Source organism: Bos mutus, chromosome 5, assembly GCF_027580195.1.
Source record: "Bos mutus isolate GX-2022 chromosome 5, NWIPB_WYAK_1.1, whole genome shotgun sequence".
In the NCBI taxonomy this organism is placed as follows: Eukaryota; Metazoa; Chordata; class Mammalia; order Artiodactyla; family Bovidae; genus Bos; species Bos mutus.
In genome coordinates, this window is record NC_091621.1 from 87,911,521 (window position 1) to 87,936,168 (window position 24,648).

Genomic DNA, 24,648 nt, shown 5'->3' on the forward strand with positions numbered 1-24,648 from the left:
AGAGTTTTACTTCTTCTTTTCCACTTTGTATTCCTTTTATTTCTTTTTCTGCTCTGATTGCTGTGGCCAAAACTTCCAAAACTATGTTGAATAGTAATGGTGAAAGTGGGCACCCTTGTCTTGTTCCTGACTTTAGAGGAAATGCTTTCAATTTTTCACCATTGAGGATAATTGCCGGGAGCCAGCATATTGCATATTGAGTGCATACTGCATATTGAGTGCAGCACTTTCCACAGCATCATCTTTCAGGATCTGGAATAGGTCAACTGGAATTCTATCACTGCTGGGAGCCAGTGAGGAACTCCGCCCATGACAAAGGTCATGAGGAAGGAGGCTCGGCACACGCAAAGGCGGGATCGAGCCTCAGGAGTCCCCCTGGAAATTCTCGAGCATATACCCCCAAAACCAGAGTCTGCCTACTTTCTGCTTTGTGCTTTCACCTACACCTCTGACTTTACGGGGGGCTGTCCCCCACTACCTCTCTGAGAAAAGAGTTAGCTTACAGCTCCAGTTAATAATTCCTGGGTGTGACAGTGTTTAACCTACAAACTCCTTTGGAAATCCTCTAGCCTGCCTGAATAGGTTTTTCCGGCCACATGTGATTGTTCAGAGCCTCCCAACTGTGAGAGGCAGGAGATGTTCTAAACTGTCTAAACACAGATTCTTTTGAGTAGTTAAAAGATTGATTAGAAGTTGTATTGGTGAAGGGATTTTCACTTGTTGGGCCAAAGTTTGCTGCTAAGTTTCCATATCCCTTACCTGCTGTGTCCCTGGCAGTGTATTGATTAATATAATTGGTGTAAGTAGTAGCTTTAATGTTTGTAACTGGGACCCTTGAGTTAATTCTTTTTCTTGTTATAGCCCACCACACCTTTGCTCTGTAGGAATGCAACTTTATCTAATGCTTTTGGAGGGTGGCTCCTGACCAATCACCTTTAGAGAAAAAAATAAGTTTTCTGAAAAAAAGGTCTTAAAATGTTAACAGGCCTCCGGGCCAGAAGATGATGCAAATCACCTAAGCTTTTGCATATGATGAGCTTGCAGGAAGAAAGCCTGGCTTGCTTCAAGACTCTACCCCTTCCCCCATTATCCTCTATGCATAACTTAAGGTATAAAAACTACTTTGGAAAATAAAGTGCGGGCCTTGTTCACGAAACTTGATCTCCCCATGTCGTTCTTTCTCTTACCTTCTGGCTGAATTATTCAGCCTCTTTTCTCCACTGAATTTCCTCACTGAGCTATCCTTATTTCAGCCTCTTTTCTTCACTGAATTTTACTGAGCTATCCTCATTCTATTACTCTTTATATCCTTAATTAACATTTAATTAAGCAATTGTTTCCTGATCTTCGCCTACGCCGTCTCTCCTTCGAATACCCTGGATCAGCTGGGGCTGGTCCCCGGCAGATAATGTTTGCTGTGGGTTTGTCATATATAGCTTTTATTATATTGAGGTATGTCCCTTCTATTCCTGCTTTCTGGAGAGTTCTTATCATAAATGGATGTTGAATTTTGTCAAAGGCTTTCTCTGCATCTATTGAGATAATCATATGGTTTTTATTTTTCAATTTGTTAATGTGGTGTATTACATTGATTGATTTGCGGATATTGAAGAATCCTTGCATCCCTGGGATAAAGCCCACTTGGTCATGGTGTATGATCTTTTTAATGTGTTGTTGGATTCTGATTGCTAGAATTTTGTTAAGGATTTTTGCATCTATGTTCATCAGTGATATTGGCCTATAGTTTTCTTTTTTTGTGGGATCTTTGTCAGGTTTTGGTATTAGGGTGATGGTGGCCTGATAGAATGAGTTTGGAAGTTTACCTTCCTCTGCAATTTTCTGGAAAAGTTGAGCAGGATAGGTGTTAGCTCTTCTCTAAATTTTTGGTAGAATTCAGCTGTGAAGCCGTGAGGACCTGGGCTTTTGTTTGCTGGAAGATTTTTGATTACAGTTTCAATTTCCGTGCTTGTGATGGGTCTGTTAAGATTTTCTATTTCTTCCTGGTCGAGTTTTGGAAAGTTGTACTTTTCTAAGAATTTGTCCACTTCTTCCACGTTGTCCATTTTATTGGCATATAATTATTGATAGTAGTCTCTTATGATCCTTTGTATTTCTGTGTTGTCTGTTGTGATCTCTCCATTTTCATTTCTAATTTTATTGATTTGATTTTTCTCCCTTTGTTTCTTGATGAGTCTGGCTAATGGTTTGTCAATTGTATTTATCCTTTCAAAGAACCAGCTTTTGGCTTTGTTGATTTTTGCTATGGTCTCTTTTGTTTCTTTTGCATTTATTTCTGCTCTAATTTTTAAGATTTCTTTCCTTCTACTAACCCTGGGGTTCTTCATTTCTTCCTTTTCTAGTTGCTTTAGGTGTAGAGTTAGGTTATTTATTTGACTTTTTTCTTGTTTCTTTAGGTATGCCTGTATTGCTATGAACTTTCCCCTTAGGACTGCTTTTACCGTGTCCCACAGGTTTTGGGTTGTTGTGTTTTCATTTTCATTCGTTTCTATGCAAATTTTGATTTCTTTTTTGATTTCTTCTGTGATTTGTTGGTTATTCAGCAGCGTGTTGTTCAGCCTCCATATGTTGGAATTTTTAATAGTTTTTCTCCTGTAATTGAGATCTAATCTTACTGCATTGTGGTCAGAAAAGATGCTTGGAATGATTTCTATTTTTTTGAATTTACCAAGGCTAGATTTATGGCCCAGGATGTGATCTATCCTGGAGAAGGTTCCATGTGCACTTGAGAAAAAGGTGAAATTCATTGTTTTGGGATGAAATGTCCTATAGATATCAATTAGGTCTAACTGGTCTATTGTATCGTTTAAAGTTTGTGTTTCCTTGTTAATTTTCTGTTTAGTTGATCTATCCATAGGTGTGAGTGGGGTATTAAAGTCTCCCACTATTATTGTGTTATTGTTAATTTCTCCTTTCATACTTGTTAACATTTGTCTTACATATTACGGGGCTCCCGTGTTGGGTGCATCATTTTGATTGGAATATGTATGTGTGTATTTTCCCTTGCATTTTTCCTTCTTTCAGTTCTCCAGGATTCTTGGATCTGTGATTCATTGTCTTTCATTAATTTGGGAAATTTGGGCCATTATCTCTTCACCTGTTTTTTATGCATCATTGACTCTTCTATATCAGTACTCCAATTAGATGCCTATTAAACTACTTTATACTTTTTCACAGATCTTGGATGCCCCAGTTTATTTTCCTTTTCAAAATTTTTCCTCACTTTATTTCAATTTACATAATATCATTTAATCTAAATTTCAGTTCACTGCTTTTTTCTCTTTGTGTCCAGTCTTCTGTCCTACTTATAGAGGAAATATTTCATCTCTAATACCATGTTTTCGTTTCTATCATTTTTGTCGATTTTATACAGTTTGTATCTTTCTGCTGAAATGTGTCACCTATCATGCATGTTTTTCATCTTTTACTTCAATATATTAAGCACAGAAAAAAAAAGAGGAGTTCCCAAAGAAAAAGATAATATGATTATTTAAGCTTAGGAGGTTTGTAAATTGAAATAGACAATGGTCAGTTTTGAGACTTTAAAAGATGCAAAATCTGTCTCAACTACAGAGTAAATGTAGAAAGAGTTAAAAATCATTAGAGAAAAAAACTAAGGTAAATAGATTCAGGAAATCTAATATGAAAATGGTTAAACTCTAAAAAGGAAAGAAACAGAATGATGATTAAAAATGATAAAAGAAATTTAAAGCAGATAAAACATATATTTGCAGAAAAGCTCTTTGTTTTTCAGAAGGGATTGTTAAGAAACTGCATTCAACTGTAAAATTTTTAGAATTCCGACACTAAAGGAAAATCATTAACAAACTTCTAGACAAACTAAAGACATCTTGCAAAAGAGAAGAAGTATTAGACTGGCATTGTACTTCTCATCTGAAATACTGCATGTTAGAAGGTGGTAGAATAATGTCTGCAAACTCACTGGTGGGGAAGAAGGAATGTAACTTGAGAATAATACATTCAGTCCAAACAGCATTCATTCTCAGGGAAAATAAGATATTTGCATGCTGGTAAACTTTTAGATTCAGAGTGTTAGTTCCAACACAGGCTTTAATGCTATACTCCAAAATACAGTGGTCCCAAAAGGGGTAAACATTTGTCTCATGTAACACTGCAGAGAAGAGAGTGTGACTGAGGGGCACTATGGGCTAATTCAAGGGTCTGCGTTCCTCCCAACCTCCTTCTCTGCCATTCTGGAAGGCAGTACTTCTAACCTTGGTTTATCATTGAACTCTCAGACAGACTGCTGAAGCCTCTCTCGAAATAACTGTTATACATGCATACATTATAAAGTCATATAAATAACAATGATGTTGAATTATGATTATTGACATATCTATAAAACAGATCTGTGATAAAGTAATATATATGCTTTTATGATAACATCAAATAACGGATTCAGATGGTGGGCCTAGTAATTACCTTCACTCTAAAGGAGTGATGAGTGTAAACACAAAATGAGTGAGGTAATTTTGTCATTGTTCCAATTTTTTAGGTGATGCAACAGAATTATGAGGGACCAAATAATTCATCCAAGGTTTACAACCTATTATTCAGTTGAGCCAGGGTTATGACCTGAGCAGTCTGGCTGCAAAGTCTGTGTTCTTTGTTGCTAAATAATGAAGAGGTATAGGAAAATAAAATTAATCAATAACAAAATTAATCATTTAGAAAAAAACAGCAAAGTGAAAACTAAAACAGGTTATTTGAAAAGACTGATAGGAGAGATAAACAAGTAATTAACCAAAATGAGAAAAAAAAAAAAAAAACAAAACAGAGAAAGAAAAGCAACAAAGAATGAGAAAAAGGCAGAACTACAGATATAAATGGAGTTTCCCTGGTGGCTCAGTGGTAAAGAACCGCCTGCCAATACAGGAGATGTGGGTTCAATCCCTGGGTCATGAAGATTCTCTATGGAAGGAAATGGCAATCCAGTCCAGTGTTCTTGCCTGGGAAATCACATGGACAGAGGAGCCTAGCAGACTATAGTCCATGGGGTCACAAGAGTCAGACATGACATGACTTAGTGACTAAACAACAATAGATATAAATGAGCATAGATGTGTGACTTCACATGATAAGTGACACATGTTTTCTGGCCCCCCTGGAACCTCAGGCAAAGACATCCTGGAAGGTGCCTGGTCCCTGACCAGCTGGTCATCCACTGACACCAATCACTTGCATCAATGTGTTTTGACCTGTTCTTTCCAATTTGGGCTTTCCAGATGGCTCACTGGTAAAGAATCCACCTGCAATGCAGGACACCAGGGTTTGATCCCTGGATCAGGAAGATCCCCTGGAGAAGGGAATGACAACCCACTCCAGTATTATTGCCTGGGAAATACCATGGACAGAGGAGCCTGGCAGGCTACAGTCCATGGTGTCACAGAGTCAGACAACTGAGTGACTATACACTTTCCAACTTGAACACTAGATTTAAACATCTTTGGAGAAATCTGATGGAGTCAAGAAGGAGTTTAAGGCAGAGCCATACAGGCTGTTAATTAAACAGAGGTCAAGGCCTGGAAACCTGACTGGATGTCAGGGACTTTGCCACGGGGGGAGAGTTGGGGCAAGTTGAGGGTCTAGAAGCCAGAGAGTTACTCAAGAAAGGAATTTCAGCAAGTAGGTTCTCAAGGTCAAATGAACCAAGGCCAGGAATCTAGAAGGTCTGGCTGAGTCAGAGTCACTATGGAGCAAAAACACCCAGGTGAGTCTAATGGCCCTGCAGAAGTGTTTGCTCATGAGTGGCTGCAGCCAGGGAGAGAATGAGAGACTGGCCAGACCCAGACAGAGCTGCATTGAGGCATATGAGACCTCAGAGTGATTCTTACACTGAGGACACACAGCTGTTTCTTTGCTATGAATATATTTTCATGAATAATATCTTTCCATTCAAAACCTGATACAACAATGACTTTATAAAATGGAGTCTTTTCAACAACCACACACATATCATGAGGATTTAAATCAAATATGTCCATGGTATTTTCCAGAAGTACTTTTGTTTATTTTTTAAACAATATGGTGGAAACTTAAAAAAAATTTTTTTTAGATTTTTAAAATTTATTTTCAATTGAAGGATAATTGCTTTACAATATTGGTTTGACTTCTGCCATACATCAACATGAATTAGCCATAGGTGTGCAAGGGGATCCAACAAGTCCATTCTGAAGGAGATCAGCCCTGGGATTTCTTTGGAAGGAATGATGCTAAAGCTGAAACTCCAGTACTTTGGCCACCTCATGCAAAGAGTTGACTCATTGGAAAAGACCCTGATGCTGGGATGGATTGGGGGCAGGAGGAGAAGGGGACGACAGAGGATGAGATGGCTGGATGGCATCACTGACTCAATGGACGTGAGTCTGAGTGAACTCTGGGAGTTGGTGATGGACAGGGAGGCCTGGCGTGCTGCAATTCATGGGGTCACAAAGAGTCGGACACGACTGAGCGACTGAACTGAACTGTACATATGTCCCCTCTCCCTTGAACCTCCCTCCCACCACCCACCCTTTCTCTCTCCTCTAGGTTGTTGCAGAAACCCAGTGTGAGAACCCTGAGTCATGTAGCAAATTTCCATTGGCTATCCATTTTACATACTGTAGTGTATATGCTTCCATGCTATTTTATTTTTATTTTATTTTTTCCTTTTTTTTTTTGGCCATGCTGTGTGGCTTATGGGATCTTAGTTCCCTGACCAGTGAAAGAACCCGCACCCTCTACAGTAATTGTGAGGAGTCATAACCACTGGACAGCCAGGGAAGTCCCTGTTTGCTTTAATATCATTCTCCATCCCACTCCCACCCTGGCAGGAATTTTGACCTTTGCTGCTGGTTAAAATACAATAAAGAAGTTACGTTTTCAAAGGTGTTTATACTAAATTGAATTGGTCCCAGTAAAGGGATAAAATGATCCATGGAAACTCTCGACCTCCAGATGTACTTGACTTTTTGTATTCTTTTGACTTGTAATGGTGCTTGGTGTTTATTTTAATTATGTATTGTTTAAATATAAACATGTACTGCTTGGTGTTAATGGAACATGAAGAAACCATTGCATAATTACAATCTGGAGTCTCTTGTGCCTAGTTAATGTGCATGAGCTGAAGACAAGGACATCACAAACTTCACATGGAGAGGTTCAGAAGTCCTGTAATGACTGACAGCAAATCACACACACACATATGGGTGCATGCGTGCTGAGTAGCTTCAATCGTGTTCGACTCTTTGCAACTTATGGACTGTAGCCCGCCAGGCCCTCTGTCCATGGAATTCTCCAGGCAAGAATACTGGAGAGCATTGCCACGCCCTCCTCCAGAGGATCCTCCCGACCCAGAAATCGAACCCGCATCTCCTGCTGTTATGGCACTGAAGGTGGATTCTGTATAGCTGAGCCACCAGGGAAGCCGTTCCCCCCACCCCCCTCCCCCGCTACATATATATATATGCACACAGATATTTATGTTGGAAACAGCAGAAAATTGAAGGATGGGGGGTGTTGTTCTAAAGAGCCAATTTTTCAACCTGTTAATGCTTCCCAGGTGGCTCAGTGGTAAAGAACACACCTGCCAATGCAGGAGACACGGGTTCGATCCCTGGGTCAGGAAGATTCCTTGGAGTAGAAAATGGCAACCCATTCCAGTATTCTTGCAGGGGAAATCTCATGGACAGAGGCTGGCAGGCTACAGTCCATAAGTTGCAAAGACTATAGACCCTATAGTCTATAGGGTCACAAAAGAGTTAGACATGACTTAGTGACTAAACAACAACAAATGTTTCCCATCTCACACAGGGTTCAGGCAAGAGCAGAGTAATCAGAAGTCATTGCTCTTCTCAGACAATGAGAAATAGAGTACTGAAGGCATAAATCCCTCACACTCAGTTAATGGGACCACTATGGTGGGAATTTGGCAGCTCCAGAGAGTTATCTTAGTTTTTCTAAATTATCCTGGAAAGACATTATGGACCCTACTATGAATAAGCAGTTAAGATCAATTAGAAATATACACACTTTTCATCATATCTGCATTGGAGATATGTCCAATTTGTAGATAAAGACAATTGTTGTAGACTTTACATGCATAAACTCTATTGTGAACAATAACTTAATGAGGTAAGTACCACTGTTATTTCCATTTTGTAGATGAGGAAACAGGAACAGACAGGTAAAGCATATTACTTAAGAGTCTTATAACTGTGTTCTTTACGCTCTGCATTTTCAAGTACATTTATTTAATTGATATATTTTTAAGATCATTTCTTAACTTGCTTGTTCTACTGAGGTATTATGGATCACTTTACATTTTCCTATAGGGATCTGTGTGGGTTTTGAATCAGAATTTCATGAGAAAATCCTGAAAAGTTTAAACTGCTTTCTGAAGGCACAAAACTAACTGTAAAGAATGACTACAAGGGAGACAGATTTTTGCAATGCATTTAGAATTGTCTGAAGTAATTTCTAACCAATACTGAATCTAACAGACTATTAGGCCAGCTATAGGGCCATTTCAAATCACAGAATTACTTAGAGAATCTCCTCGATTCCAATATTTCTGATGTCAAGTGAGATGCTTTTCCATCTTTAAAACCTGAGAATTGCCTGTTACACATTAGAACTATACAAAAAAGATATTCATGACCCAGATAATCATGATGGTGTGATCACTCACCTAGAGGCAGACATCCTGGAATGAGAAGTCAGTGGGCCTTAGGAAGCATCACTACGAACAAAGCTAGTGGAGGTAATGGAATTCCAGTTAGGCTATTTCAAATCCTAGAAGATGATGCAGTGAAAGTGCTGCACTCAATATGCCAGCAAATTTGGAAAACTCAGCAATGGCCACAGGAATGGAAAAGGTCAGTTTTCATTCCAATCCCAAAGAAAGGCAATGCCAAAGAATGCTCAAATTACCACACAATTGCACTCATCTCACACGCTAGTAAAGTAATGCTCAAAATTCTCCAAGCCAGGCTTCAGCAACACGTGAACCGTGAACTTCCAGATGTTCAAGCTGGTTTTAGAAAAGGCAGAGGAACCAGAGATCAAATTGCCAACATCCGCTGGATCATGGAAAAAGCAAGAGAGTTCCAGAAAAACATCTATTTCTGCTTTATTGACTATGCCAAAGCCTTTGACTGTGTGGATCACCACAAACTGGAAAATTCTTCAAGAGATGGGAATACCAGACCACCTGACCTGCCTCCTGAGAAATCTGTATGCAGGTCAGGAAGCAACAGTTAGAACTGGACATGGAACAACAGACTGGTTCCAAATAAGGAAAGGAGTACATCAAGGCTGTATATTATCACCCTGCTTATTTAACTTATATGCAGAGTACATCATGCAAAATGCTGGACTTGATGAAGCACAAGCTGGAATCAAAACTTCCGGGAGAAATATGAATAACCTCAGATATGCAGATGACACCACCCTTATGGCAGAAAGTGAAGAAGAACTAAAGAGTCTCTTAATGAAAGTGAAAAAGGAGAGTGAAAAAGTTGGCTTAAAACTCAACATTCAAAACACTAAGATCTGGTCCTATCACTTTCTGGCAAATAGATGGGGAAACAATGGAAACAGTGAGAGATTTTATTTTGGGGGCTCCAGAATCACTGCAGATGGTGACTGCAGCCATGAAATTATAAATGCTTACTCCTTGGAAGAAAAGTTATGACCAACCTAGACAGCTTATTGAAAAGCAGAGTCATTACTTTGCCAACAAGGATCCATCCAGTCAAATCTATGGTTTTTCCAGTAGTCATGTATAGATGTTAGAGTTGGACTATAAAGAAAGCTGAGTGCCGAAGAATTGATGCTTTTGAACCATGGTGTTGGAGAAGACTCTTGAGAGTCTCTTGAACAGCAAGGAAATCTAACTAGTCCATTCTAAAGGAAACCAGTTCTGAATATTCATTGGAAGGACTGATGCTGAAACTCCAATACTCGGGCCACCTGATGTGAAGAACTGACTCATTTGAAAAGACCCTGACACTGGAAAAGACTGAAGGAGAGAGGAGAAGGGGATGACAGAGGATGAGATGATTGGATGGCATCACCAACTCAATGGAGATGAGTTTGAGTAGACTCCGGGAGTTGGTGATGGACAGGAAGGCCTGGAGTGCTGCAGTCTATGGGATCGCAAAAAGTCAGAAATGACTGAGCAACTGATTTGATTGACTGAAATAATTTTTAGTGTTACTTCTGTTTAATTTGTTCCAAATAAGAATACATTAGCCATACATCTTTAAGAGATTATTTTTTTTTCAGAAGGTAGACCATTTTTTAAAAAAATAATACTTCCATTTAGAAAGAATTAGTAACTCCAATTAGAGCAGGCTGCTATATTTCAATTCCTATGGCTTTTTGTTCCATAAAAAGTTACATTCATTCATAAAAATGTGGAAAGTTATTGATTCTAATTAAGACAATAGAATTTTGATAAACATTTGATGTATTAAATTCTAAAAGAATTTTTGCTTATCGAAACAACTTTAGCTGAGTTTTGGTTAATTTCCTTTCTTAAATCCTAAATAAGTATACATAAATATAAAAATATTGAAACTAAAAGCTTATATCATGATCAAATTAGTGGAGTAAGCATATTTCTCAGTCAAAAGGCAAAAATGTTTTGTTAATACAAAAGCAAACAATTAGATCTTCCAATTTGTCTATTCTTAGCTAGCAGGCAAATTATTCTATCCAACATGTCTCAGTGATAAAATATTCAATGGAACAGCACTTAATAGACACATAAAAGCAAATAGGAATTAGATGATAAACCTTAAACAAAGGTTAGCCTTAAATGCTTGAGACTTTCGAAATTTGTGCTTATGTTTGTTTACTCTTTTAAGTTAGTCTGCTTTGTCCCTAGAAATATACACATGTGCAGAAGTGCTTCTTAACAAACTACCACGGTCACATAAAATACTGCAGTCCAGGAAAAAGAAAAACAGAGTGTGAGTTGTTTTGTTTTGTTTTTTTAGCTAACACTCACATTATTTTCTCAAACTTACTTTTAAAATAACTACCCATGCCAGCCTCTGTCATTAGACGCTAATACAATTCATCTTACTCTCTGAATTCACTATACCCGCTTCCAGACCTTTGCATATAGTAGGCATCAACATTTACTTCCAGTTTATTGAGTGAAGGATACTGAGTCTTGCACCTGTGGGTGCTATTTCTTGGGAGGCAGCTGCAATTACATACCACTTGAATCTTTGTTTCCGCAAAAGTAATTCCATTTGTACATTATTTGTCTTTCTCTGACTTATTACTCTTAGTATGATATGTTCGAGGTGCATCTGTGCTGTGCCATGCTTAGTCTCTTCAGTTGTGTCTGACTGTTTGCGACCCCATGGACTGTAACCTGCCAGGTTCCTCTATACATGGGATTCTACAGGCAAGAATACTGGAGTGGGTTGCCATGCCCTCCTCCAGGGAATCTTCCCAACCCAGGGATCGAACCCAGGTCTCCTGCATTTCAGGCAAATTCTTTACTTTCTGAGCTACCAGGGAAACCAAAGATTATGGAGCCTATCCCTTATCCAGGGGATCTTCCTGACCCAGGAGTCAAACCAGGGTCCCCTGCATTGCAGGCAGATTCTTTACCAGCTGAGCTACAAGGGAAGCCCTCAGGGTCTATCTGTGTTGTCTCAAATGGCAAAATTTCATTATTTATTATGACTAAGTAATACAATATACATATATATATATATATATATATAAAATGGATGAAGAAAATGTGGTACATATATACAATGGAATATTACTCAGTCATAAAAGGTGCAAGTTTATCACTGTAGTCTTGGTTTTCATTTCTCTGATAATTAGTGATGTTGAGCACGTTTTCATGTGCCTGTTGGCCATCTGTGTGTCTTCTCTGGAAAAGTGTCTATTCAGGTCCTCTGACTATTTTATTTTTAAAAAATTTTGAGTTATCTGGCTTCTTTATGTATTTTGGATATCAACCCTTTATTCAATATATTAAAAGACAGATACCATATCATTTCACCCATACGTGAAATCTAAGAAACAAAGCAAGCAAACAACATAAAACAGAAACAGAGTCACAGTTACAGAAAACAAACTGGTGGCTGCCAAAGGGGAGGGAGGGCAGGGGAGTGGATAAAATACATAATGGAGATTAAGGGGCACAAATATCCCACCTATTAAATAAGTCATGGAGCTGTAATGTACACATAAGGAATATAAGTCAGTAATACTAAAATAACTTTGTACAGTGACAGACTGTATGGAGTTATTGTGGCGATTATTTCATAATGTATAAAAATATCAAATCATAACATTGTACACCTGAAACTAATATAATATTGTATATTAAACACAGCTTAATAAAGAAGTAATTCCAGCCAGCCAACTTATTTCAAAACACTAAAGACAGTATTGAAGTTTTCTTCCTTTATTTATGTTTTGTACTAAAACTAAACTTGATACCATTTAAGAACAAGTTTAAGCTTACACTCAAACTATCCTAAACATCTAACGCTGAAACTTGAGAGCACCTTTCAGCATCACACTCCAGTTGACTTTATATACTATATGAAGCTGTCCTTGACAAATTGCCTTATCTTAAAGATCATTAAAATCATTGAAAATTTGCATTACAGTATCATAGCAAGTTAAAATTAACTTAATCTCAAAATAAAGACCATTAATGAATACTATTTTTCAACATACTTTGCTATTTCTCTCTACCATTAGGCCAGAATAACATCAGGCTTGCAATTCCAAGTGCCACTGCACACAAATTTTTATAAGTGTAAATAAATATAGAGGCTATAAGTAAGACATAAGTGATAAAGTAGCATCGAGTGTACTAAGAAGGAAAGAAATATACAGACATTATGCATACCCAGAAACACAATGAAAGTGAAAATTTTATCCTGTGAACCTAGAACTTTTTGTTGTTGAGTCACCAAGTTGTATTCGACTCCCTGAGACCCCATGAACTGCAGCACGCCAGGCTTCCCTGTCTTTCACTGTCTCCCTGAGTTTGCTCAAACTCATGTTCATTGAGTCAGTGATGCCGTCCAACCATCTTATCCTCTGTTGCCCCTTTCTCCTCCTCCTGCCCTAAATCTTTCTGCATCAGAGTCTTTTCCAGTGAAATGGCTCTTCACATCAGGCGGCCAAAGTATTGGAGCTTCAGCACCAGTCCTTCGAGTGAATATTGAGGGTTGATTTCCTTTAGGATTGGCTGGTTTGATCTCCTTGCTGTCCAAGGGACTCTAAAGAGTCTTATCCAGCACCATGGTTCAAAAGCATCAACTGGTACCAGGTAAAACTGGGAAGTAGGTGACAGTATGTCTACAAACTTCTGCCCTGTCTTTTCTTCCTCCTACCCAACCCTAAACACCTGGGACTCTTGAATAATAAATTTCATTGGACCAGTTCAGTACTTGATAGGTGGAAGGTAACAAGGCTTCTGGGCATATGGCCACTGCCCATTAAGGGAAACTTCATAAGTATTTAATTATAATGTGACTATATAATTGTAATGTGACTGCTACTCTCCATTTCTTCCCTTTGGTATCTTTCCTAGTTTAACCCCTTTTAGTTTCCTTAATTTAATATTATCAGGTAAGACTCATTTGTGATGAACTAAAATATCTATTTTCCTTTTTTGATTTTAAAAGTTTAGAATTTGGAAGGACTGAAGATATAGGCTATAATTGTGTCCTGAGTGTGAATACAGATAAAACACATTAGCCAGTGCAGATTTCTTTTTGCTGAGAACTTAGTGGAGAGAAATGTAAAATTCATTCCAGAGACTTTAATAAGAATTTTAAAAAGAAAGAAAAAGAAGGGAACTTGTACCTTTTCATGACCCCTTAAAGTAGGAGTCCTCAACCTCTGGGATCTAATGCCCATGATATGAGGTGGAGCTGATGTAATAATAATAGAAATAATGGAAATAAATTATACAATAAATGTAATGCACTTGATTCATCCAAAAAGCAACCCCCCACCACCATCTGTGGAAAAATTGTCTTCCACGAAACCAGTCCCTCGTGCCAAAAAGGCTGGGGACTACTGCCTTAAAATGTTTTCAAGCGTAATTCATTGGAAGAGATACTTATGATTATTTCCCCTTTCACATAAAGTTTCAGAGCTAAACATCACAGTGTACAAAATTTCCCTTCTTTTCCTACAAAGACTTCTCTGTTTAGAAAACGCATTCATCTGTAAAATGGAGCTAACTTTTGGTTCATCCCAGGGGGTCATTTGAGGGACAATGAATCAAGGTTTTTTTTTTAAAGTTCTGTGAAATCATAATATTCAGAGATTCTTTATAAATTATTATTATTAGTTTTAACTCCAAAGTCTCATCTTTGACACATGGCCTCATCACAACTTCCTCCTTTTGGCTCTGGCTCAACAATTCCTACAGACAAGGATCACTGCAGACATCTGATTTCTACATTGTTGAGCTAAAGAGAGGCATATACTAAGGCCATGTTTCTCTGGGCACTTGTTTATCTTGGGTTCAGTCGGTGTGTTACAGAAATATATTAGACCCTCACTCCCAGGAGGAAACCGAAACTGTGAGAAAGACAAAATCTGGCTGACCTTCTGCAAAAACAGCCAGCCAGCCCTGCTGAGAGGCAGCAGCAGCAAAAACAGAGGCCAGAACTATTGAGTTTTTGTCTCGCAGGATGACAATTCGTTAAAAATTGTTTTAACTACGGAAGGAGTAACTCAGCTCCACCCTCCCGTTTCATCTGCATTAGGCGGATAACAAATGGCAACGCGTAATCTATATGGGTAATAGTGTCAATGAAAGATCAAGATTATACATGATACTTGCTAAATTTGTTATGCCTCATTAGTGCTGGGGCTTATTACAGAGAGCTCCACGGTTCCCAGGCATTCCCTCATGGGCTGTCCTGATGGATAATGCAAATAAAGAAAGGAAAGGCACCAATGACACAGTGCTCACACTGCATTTGTCAGGGGCATAGTTAGCTGGATTAGGTATGCTCTGCATTTTCTATCACCGTCACATATTGATCTGAATTTATAGTCACGCTCACTTAGCACTGCCGTGTTTTCCACAATGGTGCTCCCTCGAAGGACAAATGACACTCCAACCAAACTTTCCAAAGAATATCTAGATTTTCCAACATGAAGAGGCCATCTGGCTGAATAGTTAGTGGCCCTTTAGATCTTTAGCTGAAAGGAAAATGTATGTGTGTGTGTGTGTGTATATATATATATATATATATATATATATATATGTATATAGGTAAGAATTTTTTAACTTATTTTAAAAAGGAAAAAAAAAGTATCTTGTTTTAAAGGCAATTCACAAGATGCCAAAGCATTGAAAAGTTATATTCTTGAGTTTCTCTTTAAGTTAATTAAAAGTAAGAAACAGAACCCCAAGCTTCTTCTTTTCCAAGAGGAAAGCAGAAACATTCTAAAAGAAAATGCTTTGTTGCATTCTTATTCCATGAAGATTTAGCTAGAAAAAAAGAAATCTTTTAACTAGAAGTAACCAGAAAGACTCAATATTCAAGGAGAGAAGTGTATGAGTATTCATAAGGATGTGGCCTTGACTCTGACCTGAGCATCAGAGGTAGTAAGTTACTTAGCAGAGGCATTTCATTCATATGCTCCTTAAGTAAGTGCTCATTCATGTCCAGCTCTTTGCAACCCCATGGACTGTATGGTATTCCATGGACCCCTGCCAGGCTCCTCTGTCCACGGGATTTTCCCGGCAAGAATACTGGAGTGGTTGCCATTTCCTCCTCCAGTGGATCTTCCTGGCCCAGGGATTGAACACATGTCTCTTGTGTCTCCCGCATTGCTGGCAGATTCTTCACTGCTGAGCACTAGGGAAACTCCTTAAATAAACAGTATGCAAAATCATAGGTAGGTAGTATGCTCCATACTCCTACCATGCAATTTTATGTCATTCGGCTGTTGTGCTTGATTTTGTTTCCAGCGTAGAATGTGTGTGTATGCTTTCATATCTCCTGACTAAAATAAACCATTAATTTCACAAGAAAAAAAAAAAAAGTAAGAAACAGGTCAACTAAGGATTCTAATCCTAAGAGACATGCTTAGTTTAGGACCTGAGTATCTCACTCTCTGTCCACCAGATTCTTAACCACTTAGGCTGTTAAGAATTATCATGTTTTCCATAGCCACTTCAAAAGTGATACCTTGGTTTAGATTACGTCAAAGATTGATGCATTGTACTTTCTCTGAATGCCATCAAAGAAAGTCTTGCTTTTTATTTGATAATATGCACATGTTTATGTTAAGATACGTCAGAAAAAGAGATGGCATTTTAATGATTGCCATCATCAAGAGCTTCCTGAGCATTATAAGAAATAACTGCTTAGAAAATTGAAAAGACCTTAGAGCACTGATATAAACATGATTGTTTTCTGTCATTAGGTTTTTACTTCTGATTGGTTTTTCCTAATCCTTGAGTTATTCTATCCTATACCCAGTAAACATATGACTTCTACTTATCCAAAGACAATTTTGATAATTCCTTTCTTTAATACTCACATATTTATCATGGTGGCTTTTTGTGGGACTATCAGATCAGATCAGATCAGATCAGTCGCTCAGTCGTGTCCAACTCTTTGTGACCCCATGAATTGCAGCACGCCAGGCCTCCCTGTCCATCACCAACTCCCAGAGTTCACTCAGACTCACGTCCATCAAGTCAGTGATGCCATCCAGCCATCTCATCCTCTGTCGTCCCCTTCTCCTCCTGCCCCCAATCCCTCCCAGCATCAGAGTCTTTTCCAATGAGTCAACTCTTTGCATGAGGTGGCCAAAGTACTGGAGTTTCAGCTTTAGCATCATTCCTTCCAAAGAAATCCCAGGGCTGATCTCCTTCAGAATGGACTGGTTGGATCTCCTTGCAGTCCAAGGGACTCTCAAGAGTCTTCTCCAACACCACAGTTTAAAAGCATCAATTCTTCGGCGCTCAGCCTTCTTCACAGTCCAACTCTCAAATCCATACATGACCACAGGAAAAACCATAGCCTTGACTAGACGAACCTTTGTTGGCAAAGTAATGTCTCTGCTTTTGAATATGCTATCTAGGTTGGTCATAACTCTCCTTCCAAGGAGTAAGCGTCTTTTAATTTCATGGCTGCAGTCACCGTCTGCAGTGATTTTGGAGCCCCCCCAGAATAAAGTCTGACACTGTTTCCACTGTTTCCCCATCTATTTCCCATGAAGTGGTGGGACCGGATGCCATGATCTTCGTTTTCTGAATGTTGAACTTTAAGCCAACTTTTTCACTCTCCACTTTCACTTTCATCAAGAGGCTTTTGAGTTCCTCTTCACTTTCTGCCGTAAGGGTGGTGTCATCTGCATATCTGAGGTTATTGATATTTCTCCTGGCAATCTTGATTCCAGCTTGTGTTTCTTGCAGTCCAGCGTTTCTCATGATGTACTCTGCATATAAGTTAAATAAACAGGGTGACAATATACAGCTTTGACGAACTCCTTTTCCTATTTGGAACCAGTCTGTTGTTCCATGTCCAGTTCTAACTGTTGCTTCCTGACCTGCATACAAATTTCTCAAGAGGCAGATCAGGTGGTCTGGTATTCCCATCGTGATTATCTGGGTCCTGAAGATCTTTTTTGTACAGTTCTTCTGTGTATTCTTGCCATCTCTTCTTAATATCTTCTGTGGGACTATACCATGGCTCAAATGTTTCAAATGTCTGATTTCTCTTTAAACATGTTTTTTGAACCTATGGCTTAAACTCTGTACTTTTAACTAAGACCTTTAGAAAAATAATATATATCTAGCAAGCACGTGATAAGTAAGCCTATGGATTTCTAAGGAGAACAACATGTTTAGTGTGCAGTTTTCAGTCTTGGTTAGAATTAGAATCACCTATAGAGCCTTAACGGAGAAGGTGGTGGCACCCCATTCCAGTACTCTTGTCTGGAAAATCCCATGGACCGAGGAGCCTGGTAGGCTGCAGTCCATGGGGTTGCTAAGAGTCGGACACGACTGAGTGACTTCACTTTCACTTTTCACTTTCATGCATTGGAGAAGGAAATGGCAACCCACTCCAGTGTTCTTGCCTGGAGAATCCCAGGACGGGGGAGCCTGGTGGGCTGCTGTCTACTGGGTCGCACAGAGTCGCTTACACGACTGAAGGGACTTAGCAGCAGCAGTATACAGCCTTAAATATTCTCATGTCCAGCTCTGACCTCTAGTCAAATAATGGTCATTGAATAAGGCCAAGGCACCAGTTTTTCAGAAAATTCTCCATATATTTTTAAGGTATGATTACAATTGACAGTCACTGGTATAAACCAAATGCCTAATGGAAGAATAGGCACTTAAAGAAAATTTTATGCAAAAAGCAAATGTGAAAAGGTAATGAGATGAAGAATAAAAGCACATTATTTAAAAAGATACATATGAAGATACTCTATGCTAAACTGCCTGATTTTTGCACATGGATAGGAAAAAGGGAATTTATTCTTCAGAGGGAGAAGTTTTCCACAGAAAATGAAAACAAAAGCAGGATTTTTGAATACTAGAAATGGAGAGGACCTCGAAGGTCCTCTTGCTTGATTCACAGAACATCAGAATTTGAGAGGACATTTCATTTGAAGAAACCAAGGGTATAGGGAGATTAATCAGATATAATCAAGTTGTTAAGCGAGTTAGAAAAGCGGTGCTAGTGGTAGAGGATCTGCCTGCCAATGCAAGAGACGGGATTCGATCCCTGGGTCAGGAAGATCCCTAGAGAAGGAAATGACAACTCACTCCAGTATTCTTGCCTGGGAAAATCCCAAGAACAGAGGAGCCTGGTGGGCTATAGTCCACGGGGTTGCCGAGAGTCAGACGTGACTGAGCACAGCACACACAGAGAAAGCACAGGGCCTAGAAACCCAGATGTCCTAAAGAAGATACAGGGCTCCTTCTATCAGGTTATCATGTTACACTTCTCCATTCACCAGGAATCCAGGCCCATCTGTGTGCTACAGAACAGTATTAGGAAGAAATTCAGATAGATTAAAATTAACATTATAAGTTTGGCTAGAGTTAAACACCATGGTGATTCGTAAGTTGAAATAGCAATGAAATGTTAGAAAGAACAGCACTGAATTGTACTTTATATTTGTGTATGGAGGGGGAGTGCAAAAATAGTTAATGCTAAGCTTAACTATTAATAAAATATTTGTTTTCATTTTTGTAAAAGAACTCTTGAGTGGAAAAGTACATTAATCTTCTGAGTTATTCATTTCCATGGTGGCCTGGATGTTTGACCCAGAAACCCATAACTAAGACATCATTTTCCAAAATATAGGAAGGTTCGCTAAAGTGAAAGAAAGTGAAAGTTAAGTCACTCAGTTGTGTCCGACACTTTGCGACCCCATGGACTGTTGCCTTCCAGGATCCTCTGTCCATGGGATTTTCCAGGCAAGAGTACTGGAGTGGGTTGCCATTTCCTTCTCCAGGGGATGCTCCTGACCCAGGGTCGAACCCAGGTCTCCCGCATTGTAAGCAGATGCTTTGCCATCTGAGACATAGGTACTCTAAAGAAAATTTAAGAAGAGATGAGCAAGCCAGAATTAATATTAAACATAGCAATTGTGCAAAACACTATATTGCTATCAATAGTAATGTAACAATAACTCCTTTTAGAAATAGTGGGATTTATAAAATCAAAGTGAAAGTGTTAGTTGCTCTTTTGTGACTGACTCTTTGCAACCCCATGGACTGTAGACCGCTGTAGCCTGCCAGGCTCCTCTGTCCATGGAATTCTCCAGGCAAGAATACTGGAGTGGGTTGCCATTTCCTCCACCAGGGGATCTTCCTGACCTAGGGATTGAAACTGCGTCTCCTGCATCTTCTGCATTGCAAGCAAATTCTACATTGCTGAGCCGCCAGGGACACCTCTAAAGTGATTTTGGCTCCTTCCAAAGATCAAATCCTTTCTCAAAGTTTCACGATTTTTTTTTAACCCCTGAGGACAGTAAAAAGAATATGCTAAATACTTTTTGTTTAACAGGACATTTTGCTAGTAGCACCTGATATTGAAAGTGAAAGTCTCTCAGTCGTGTCTGACTCTTTGCGACTCCATCGACTATACAGTCCATGGAATTCTCCAGACCAGAATACTGAAATGGATAGCTATTCCCTTCTCCAGGGGATCTTCCCAACCCAGCGATTGAACCCGGGTCTCCTGCATTGCAGGCGGATTCTTTACCAGCTGAGCCACAAGGGAAGCCCTAGTAGCCCTGATACAGCTTCTCAAATTACACAGCGAATAAAACAAAAAAATGATAAAACACAAATCAGCACCAAAATAAAAGATTAGTTATGTAGAAGACATATATGGAACTATTAGGAAAATAAAACTGCATTGAGACAATAACACCACCTCTACTTTACCCTAGGGAGGTAAATTTATGAAACATATAAGGAAACTTAAGAGAAACCTGAAATAAAACAGTCCTATCTGTTTCTATATCCTCAATAGTTTTCCCTCAATCACACAGCCTAAAGATAGGCCCTAACTAGAGTTGTAGAACAGATTTGGAAACTATTTTTTATCAGTCTGTGATAATAGAGAAATTTAGAGTGCTTGGAAAATTTCATAGAAATTCATAGAATGTCATTGTGTTGACATTCAAGCACCTGACTGGTGGGCTGGTTTCACGCCATAGGACAAAGACCAGGCTGCGTAATTTTGAACTCATGGGGTTCATCCCAGGTGGAATAAGACAAATTGGATATTCACTGTGATATCACATTACAACACTAACACCATCAAGGTTAGTTTTATAATTGTAGCTTTGATATGTAAAATTATTTAGAAAAAAACATTTATTTATTCTTGTAACTTGCTATTTTAGCAATCACTTTCTTTTATAGCCTGAACTCTTTTTTAATGTATAATTTAGCATTATTTACTGTGGGCTTCCCATGTGGTTCAATGGTAGAGAATCTGCCTGCCAATGTAGGAGACACAGGAGATGCTTATTCAATCCCTGGGTCAGGAAGATCCACTGGAGGAGGAAATGGCAACCCACTCCAGTATTCTTGCCTGGAAAATCTCATGAACAGAGGATCCTGGTGGGCTACCATCCATGGGGTTACAAAGAGTTGGACACAACTGAGCAAACATGCACATTATTTACTACATTAAGAAAGTATAATTTATAATATTTCAACCCCAATTTGCAAATGCCAAACAAGCCTCATTGAAGAGTTCTAAATTTTTTAATGTATTATTAATGATAAACCAGATGCTGAATATGAAAGTGATTTCAAATACATGAAGACCAAAAGAGTTCATATTAATTTTACTTGGAAGTATGAGTCATGTGCTGAGTTCAATTTTGTAGCCTTAATTGACACCAAAACATGAAACACTGGTGTGTTACTTGCAGAGATACACTAGCCATTGAAACAATGGAACTATTGTGAGATAAGCAGTATTTACATTTTAAAAAGACATGAAGAAGTAAATTCAAAATTAAAAAAAAAAAAAAAACTATTTCAAAGGAAAGCTATTGATTTGAAAAGCCAAAAGAAACAGACATCACTATATCATAGTGTGTGTGGAGCATCTTGTAAAGAACTTTAGATTACAAAATAGTAAAAAAAAATCACAGACAACTGTCGAGACATTAGTGAAGGCCTGCATTAAATAGATTTTCTCTGAACTGTCCGGCAAATCTATAGCATAGAAGATAGCTGAAGTATCACTTTCCTATGATACAATGTCTATGGATATTCAGGAATTAGCTTATGAGGTGGAATACCAAGTCATATAACAAATAATACGAGCAAAGTTTTTTTTATTTTTATTACAGCTTAATGAATGCAAATATATTGTCTGAGCTTCCCTGCTGGCTCAGATGGTAAAGAATCTGCCTGCAATGCAGAATACCAGGTTTCGATCCCTTGGTTGGGAAGATCCTCTGGAGAAGGGAATGGCAACCCACTCCAGTATTCTTGCCTTTCTTGCCTGGAGAATTCCACAGGCAGAAGAGCCTGGTGAGCTCCAGTTCATGGGGTTGAAAGAGTCAGACATGACTGATGGACGAACACTTACACTTATTTATATTGTCTTACATGAGCATACTCTTTTTTTAGTATATGAGCAATTTGAATATGATGACATTATGAAGGAAGAATTTTTTCAGCTCTATGGAGATAAAGAACAATCTTTGAACTGTCTACTATTATGAAAGATTGCATTATCAACAAATGTGGTTTAGAGTTCAAATTGGGTGTAGGAATATGTTCTATGGAGCAGAACATATGGAACCTATCTGTTCTGTGGAACAAAAATGACAGGGAAACATTTTGGAGTTATCATAACCAGATGAAGGAGCTTGTATCAGAAAGTGAATCAACATCTGCTTCCGTCATTGAGAAAGTCTTGCTACCAGTAAAAGTCACCTGAACTAAACAGTTTAGTGACATGGTAAAAATTATAAATTACATAAAGCTAAAGAGCTTTTACTTGCTGTTATCCCTATTGTTATAATACTGAAAATGATGGTAAGTAATTGGTTTGTTTGTTTGTTTTTTTGAGGTTAAGTGGCTTCACTGATGGCTCAGACAGTAAAGAGTCTGCCTGAAATGCAGGAGACCTGGGTTCAATCCCTGAGTCAGGAAGAGCCCCTGGAGAAGGAAATGACTGAGTAGAGGTAAGATGTTCATCCAGGAAAAATATCTGTTAAAAATGTTTGAATGAAGAATGAATTCATAATGCTTAGCCAGATAATTCATTTAGTTCCAGTTTTTCAAAGGTATAAATCATTCAGTCTGACTTCCTTAATTTTATTGTATTTTTATACATTTCATATTCTTGAAGTGTATGTGTGTGCTGTGCTCAGTTGTATTTGATGCTCCAGGCCCCTCTGTCCATGGGATTTCCCAGGCAAGAATACTGGAGTGGGTTGCCATTTCCTATTCCAGGGGATCTTTACAGCCCAGGGATCAAACCCAAGTCTCTTGCAAGTCTCCTTGCATTGGCAGGCTGGTTCTTTACCACTACCACCACCTGGGAAGCCCCAAAAATGATTTCTTCAAATAGATACTGTAACCCAACAGTATTCCTGTGAGTCATAGTTGTAATTGGTTAGGAAATTTGAAATTCAGAGGGTTAACTTTCATATAGTACATTCCAATTCTCCTGATGCCATGCTAGATTTCAAGTTTAAACTCTTGCAAAAAGCCTTTTCAATAACTTTAAAATTATATAACTATAAATGAAAGTCTCAAAAATGAACTTCTATGCTCTAAATTCTTCCTGGCTCATCCATCATGCACACTCTCCTTGTATTACTCTCACAATATGATTATGTCATCAGGGTTCCAACGAGGAACCTATGGGGCATTCACAGGAGATGCAGGTTCAATCTAGCCTGGAAAATTCCATGGAAAGAGGAGCCTGGTAGGCTAACATCCATGGGATCGAAGAGAGTCAAACACAGCTGAGCACACACACACACTCTAAATCACCAGGTACAGTTAACACTTTGGTGTTATGGTAGTAGAAGGCAGACATCAACAACAGATTTCTAACATTCAAAAAAAAATACTTTTCTGTTTTTTAACAACCAGTTCCAGAATAGGTACTTTGTTTCTTACTAGACGCTACCTACTATACAGCCAGTAACTTCTTGGTTTTCTTCATGTCATTAGAGATCAAATTCTTATATTACTTTTTATTCTGTGAAGCATATCCAAGTGTGGAGTTCCTTTTGAAGTGAATTTTTCAAATTACTTCTCTTAGATAATCTCCAGTGCTGAGAAATGCAATAAATACAACAGTAAAATACATCAACCCTTTGTACTTGGTCAGTTTCTTAACAAGAACATTATCCTCAGGCAAATACCAGACTAAAAAATAGGGTAAACACTTTGTACTAAAGGTTAGTGGGAAAATTCAGCCTTCAATTCACTTAAGATCATACAATGTTATGAATATGTTCTGTTTGCCACGCAATGTGCTAGGAACAACAAAATTTAAAAGATGAGTAAGTGTCATCTTACTGAGAAGGTGTTTATAATTTTGGGGAATGTATAATATGCATAAATATTTTGTATAGTAAATATATTATAAGTGTTTGTATGATATGCAGGAAATAATAACTAATTTGCAAAGTACAACTGAAGACCTACATAGTCTTTGACGTAGTTAAAGAGCACAGACTTTGTAGTTAGTTCTGGGTTTGGCCACTTATTATATGATATTGAACAAGAAAACACTCTCATCTGAGCCTCGGTTTCATCTGAAAATGGGATAATAGTCCGTAACTCAGAAGATAGGTGTAAGGATAAAATTAAATAAAATGGTATATGGACAATGTCTAATATTTTTCCTAACATGGAGTGGATGCTTAACAGTTCTGATCTCCTCCTTTATGTCTTCAAAGCTCTTGTATAGTATTTGTAGTTGTATTATTATGCTGCCAGATTTATCATTCAGTCATTCAGCAAAAATCGCTATATACATGTTATGTGCAAGGGACTCTAAAATACAATTCGGGTGAGCAGAGTGGAGGGAAGGAGATGAAGAGCAGAAAATGAAATAGATGCTGTGAAGGAAATAAATAGGAGATCTA

At 38.4% G+C, this 24,648-nt stretch overlaps 1 long non-coding RNA gene across 1 annotated transcript in view; it reads left to right on the forward strand.

Annotated features, from left to right (window-relative positions):
* Nucleotides 1-24,648, forward strand: part of LOC138987849 (uncharacterized) — an 80,492-nt gene that overhangs the window by 36,532 nt on the left and 19,312 nt on the right. The window contains exon 2 of the long non-coding RNA XR_011464132.1: nucleotides 22,611-22,725. This is a non-coding gene — a long non-coding RNA (uncharacterized lncRNA). The remainder of the gene's footprint in view (nucleotides 1-22,610; nucleotides 22,726-24,648) is intronic.